Genomic DNA, 6,000 nt, shown 5'->3' on the forward strand with positions numbered 1-6,000 from the left:
GTGTGTGTGTGTGTGTGCGAGGAAAAAAACAGTCGATGGCGATGCGGTCGTTTTGGGGTTTGTCGATTAAAGTGGTGTTTTTTTTTTACCTTAACTCTACTAATCGGGGTTTGGGCGTGGCTGCAGGTTTTCTGCGCGATAATTATTACCGTGAACAGAAATGAACGCCGCGCGGCTGACGCAACGTAATAATAATTATAATAATATCGTAGCTAGCCATAGGAGTTTCACTATGGAGGTACACCGGCTATATATATACGAAACCGACGAATAGATAGATATGCCGTACGTACGCACACATGCATATGGCCAGTTATCGTTTTGTTTCAATAATATATTTATATGTGTTGTACCTAACCTATAGAGAGGTACGTGGAATGTTTTTTTTTCCACACAGAGTTTAGAGACGCGATAAACATAATAAAGGCTATAAAAAATATTTAGAAAAAAAAAACTTTTTCTCCATACCACAGTCGATGCCGCGGGCGTACGATTTATAATTAAAACGAAGGGAAATAACGATAATGACGATTGTATCGAACGAACGCGCGTGCCCTCTACAACAGACCACAATAATATAGGTATATCGTATATAATATATTATGTGTGTGTGTGTGTGTGTGTGTGTGTGTGTTTATAATGTATTATATAGAATAGTATTATGGTTCGACAACGTATATACATATTAAATTTTCATGCATTATACGATTTAATATTATGTATACATCAATACATGCGCCTAGTGTACATATTATAATATATACAGATACGTCCGACGTCCGTATCTGCCAAATCAATTCACTCTTGTCGGCATTATATATAAACGACCACACGATATATGCATATTATATAGACTATACAAATTATTATAATAAAGGATATCATTAAAATATATTATAATATAAAATAATGATTTTGAATTTCGAATCGAACATTTATTATGTACGCCCGTTCAAAAATATAGAAACACAAAACGACTAATTTATCGATAGAAATAATATTATTAGAATGTGGATATGGTAAGAACTTGCGATGTTTATCTTGCAACTTCCGATTCGCCTGCTGCAATATAATATAATTGCTCGACTGGCAATATTGATGAATATCATTGTTTAGACCAGTGCAGGTTGGCGAACCGATTGCTCTATCTAAAATTACAATTGAAGTTAATATTTTTAGCAGCTGTTTCCTTAAATATACACATTTTATACATCTTTAAAATAATAATTTAACAATTAAATTGTATTTTATTTATTGCGTATCGGTCTTATATGTTAAGTAAATAGATACGATTTTTAGGAGAAAAGGGAGAATATATACGCTTTCATGGTTAAAAATGAAGTTTGGATTTCCAAACTGGCGGTTTTTATTGAAGTATGTGAATGGACTTGTTAATATAAGACTATATAAAGTAAACGTACAAGGTAAAAGTCAATTTATTCCTGATACGTGGTCTCATATTAAGTCTTTTGAAGTAAAACTGAAACTTTTACGGTTTCATCTAAAAAAAACGAATTAACACATTTTCTTGCTTGTAAGAATCTTTTTTAAATGTCAAAATTTTAATTTACATCAGTTAAATTTGTTCAATCTTTTTCAACACTTCAACACCAATTTAATAATCGTTTTCAAGATTTTAAACGACGTTTACAATATTTTCAATTACTCGCTAATCCGTTTTATATTGATGTTGACGTTGTTCTTGTTAAGCTTCAAATGGAAATAATAGATTTTCAGTCCTAAGATGTTTTTAAAAACACATTCAAACAATCTCATATTTTACTTTATTATTCTGAATTTACTCAATCGTTTTCAAAAATTAAAAATATAACTGAACAATATGATTGTTTGTTAGGATCTACATACGTGTGTGAACAAGCCTTTTCTCATATTAAAAATATTAAGTACCAATACTAATATCGCTAAACATATGACAATACCACTTCCAACATGTACTTAGAGCGAGTATAAGTAATTTTGATGTGAAAATCCAAAAATTAGTAAACAATAACCAAGAGAAAAAATCACATTAAGTGTGTTCATAAAATATTCAAATATATGCAAAAAATAATTGAAAACATTTATAAATATACAATATTGTAACATTTTTACATAATAATTAAACATTTTTGATTTTTGTTCGACAGGGTCCGTAAAAGATTTTTGATTTTTGAATGTGGCTCCAGAATCTAAAAAGGTTGTCAACCACTGCCTTAGACTGATATTCGGTCTTTTAGTTTTCAATTTTGATAGATAAGTATATACTTCTATTAGTATTTACGTATATATATATATATTTGGAAACTAATACCTACCTGCATGTATAATGTTATAGAAACGAGTAATGTGAAAACTTTTCAAATTAATCATTAAATGTAATCTATTTTGTGTAAGTTTTATACCTAAATAGCCTCTTTATTAATTACTATAAGTGGTTTAGAACCTAAACCTATTTAGGTACTTAACTAAACTTTAAGTAAGTACCTACTTATTCATATAATATATATCATAGCTCAATAAATGTACACAACAAAAGCTGTTGTTGTTGTCTTTAAGTTAGAAAAGTTAAAATAAAAGGTATTGTGAATTGAGTTATAAGCTAAGTTATTTTAAATAAAAAATAAAAAATAAATGTAGGTATTTAATTATTGTATAAATAATGTAGTTATAATATTACGAGTACGATAAGTTCGATAATTTATTGAATATATTAAGAAAAAAATTATTTTATCTATAGAAAAAGTAGTAGATATTTATACAAAGAACAATTTCACTTTTATTAAATTATTGTTTTAGTTATTAGATGTATCATATTTTACATGTATAATTAAACAAAATAAAATAATATCTATAAGACTTATAGTTAAAATAATACAAATTTCTATTTAAAACTCAAAATGTTAGTTCAACACATGAAATTTTTTAATTTTTAAAATTTTTAATTCTTAAAATGCGTTTTGTACGAATAACATATTTTCTGAAATAATCAATGGAACATAACAGTTTAGTGCATTGCCCTGTATAATATTTATTGCCACGAGAGTGGGGGTACTGTTTTTAAAGAAAACAATACATAGGGGATGAAATATGCCAATGAAAATAAATGATCCCTCTCTACTTCGCCAATGCAGTTAATAATAGTAAAACAAAATGTCCGAATAGAAAACAGTGAACTCGGTTTTAGATAAATTGTACAAACTTAAAAATTGATTTTAATAATCGTAACTAAAATATTTCATTAATCACCCAGAATTTTTTTTTACTTTAAGTCTTATATATGTTTTATTTATATAAATCATGTGCTTGAGTTTAAAACGGTACAAACATTTATATACTATTGTTCGCGTAATTTACCAAAATAAAAAATACAATATTTTTTACTCTTCACGTCAGTCGTTATAAGTGTGAAATGCGAATAAATGTCGTAGTCCAATCGTCCAGGTAAAAACTTCAAATATCTATAATAATATATTGCTACGTTTCGGAGTATACGGTCGTGAAAATAAAATCGAAAGCACTCAACTGCATAGTATGATTTAATTTCGTATAGTGATGTGACATCGTATTTATATTAGGTATATAATATACTATGATAATACAATATGCATATCGAACAAACTATTCATACTATATAGTCCATATCGCTATAACGTCAAATAGTGTTTTATAGTGTGGTATCCTATTAATGACCAATGCGATAAGTACCTAACCTATAGTACCTACACAATAATACTCGTGTAATATATTGAAACGCAATGGTTTTTCTCGGGGGAATGAACAAAAGTAATCAGTAACTGTCAATAAGTCAGGGACAACATACGTGTACAAGGGCAACTGTTTGGTGGATATATATTTGAGCAAGAGTGCCCACTCGAGAAATCCCGGTTTCCCGGCGGCCCTATATCTATAGATTCCACCCCAATACTCGTGGATTACATTATGTTATATGGGTTCGATTATATTATTATATAACAATATATATATTATTAAATGTTATATAATCCACATAATTAAACGAAACGACGAGGTTTGCTTTCTGTGATAAATGCGTTACAATGTATTTCGTTGGAAAAATATTACGTCAATTGATTTTTATATATATATTATAGCTGTTACCATACTTATATGGAATACTTTTGAAACGGCAAAAAATATGCAAATAAATAACAATAACGTTTCGAAAAAATTATAAAACGCACAAAGGTTAAAATTACAGTATTATACTTAATGTATACAACAGACCAACTTCGCCTTTTTACAAGGAAAAAAAATGTAATCGCGTGTGTTTTGTGTGTTAGGCAATGTACTGATGTCTGATAAGTTGGGCGTTGGGCGTATTGTAATTTTGTAGTTAATCGCAATTTGAAAAATCCCGGTTAAGCTTTAAAAATAGTTTGATTTAAGTAAATTAATTTTCAATATCAATTTAATCGGGTTGTTATTGTTACAGCTTTTTTAGAAGATAATCTGCGCGATTAAAAAATTATTAAAAGTTGGTAACTCACGTAAAATCAAAAAGCCGGGAAATTCGCTCTGGTATGCAATAATGTCAGTATATATACCTCGTCGCTGAGCGTAGATCACTATATTATTCAATGATAAATCATTGTATATGAAATGACAAATAATTGTAAGCGGAAACGGTCTGTTATGCATTATAGCTTATATTTCTAAGAATATATGTTATTATATTATATTTTTATATTAGTATTTAGGTATGTTGGTATGTGAACTAATTTTACCAAAAACAAATTGAACCGATAAGTATATTATTATACTATTATAATATTACTATAATTTTCTTTCAAATAATATTACTCGTTGTTAAAATAAGCTGTGAACTAATACTGTCATTAAGTCAACACCTACATATGTATAGAAAGGCATGAATAGATTCATACAATAGATAAAATATAAATATTTTGAATAAAATGTCATTAATTAAAACAAAATTCAAATATTTTTAAGTTCTCGTGATTTGTATGAATAGTATTTTTTGAAGTTCACCAAAAATTGTATTAGTTTTAATATTCTTTATTGTACAGATTTGAACTTAGAATGTTGTACAAACAATTTTTTGTATAATATGACATATTATATAAAAAATGAAAAACTACATATAGAAGGTATTACATTTTCAAGCAATATTGAAAATTGGTATTTTTTAGAAATTTTAAAGTTTAACGACGAAATCAATAAATGTTTATAAAAATTATACTTTGTCTCAGGGTCAACACAGTGTACACTGCTTACATCATATTACATGAATATAATCATTACTAAGAATTAGTTTTTAAATTAACTCACTTTACTATAAGAATATTTGGGCATAATTGTTGCTTTTATGTTGTTCACATACAAATCTACGGATAATGTTAAATAAAATATATTATGAAGAGTGAAGACGCAGTAGACGTAATAGGAAATCAACTATCAAACATAACATTTAACTATATAAAATAGCAGCAAAATACTAATTAAAAATATATATAAATGTGGTTAACTATAGTTATATTTTAAAATTCAATAATCAACAATGAACATTGTTATTCTCAAACAAACACCATATTATAATAAACTAGACTCATATTTCATATATTTAGTGAAGTATTAATTATAAACAATTTTTTTTTCAAGTTTGGAACTAGGTACTACGTCTTGAAAATGAATTAGGTACTTGTATTTTTACAAAGCTTCCTCCACATTATACATTATACATCGTTTATTTAAATAATCAAAATTATATTAGGTTTAGGTATGGTACACACGAAGTACAAGAGATTACCTTTCTTATTGGAAGCTAGTATACATTTACACAAACTTCAAAGCTCCCGATAAGCATACCAAGTGTTATCTATTCTCACGTTATTTATTGGTTTTACGATAGTAAGGTGTGCTAAGCTGTGCTCAAGGCGCGGAGCAATGCACGATGAAGCTATAGTTTTGAAGGCAGTCATGGCCTATGAAGACTATAGGGACCATATGGTATATAAGTGAGAG

Source organism: Aphis gossypii, chromosome X (genome assembly GCF_020184175.1).
Source record: "Aphis gossypii isolate Hap1 chromosome X, ASM2018417v2, whole genome shotgun sequence".
NCBI classification, from domain to species: domain Eukaryota; kingdom Metazoa; phylum Arthropoda; class Insecta; order Hemiptera; family Aphididae; genus Aphis; species Aphis gossypii.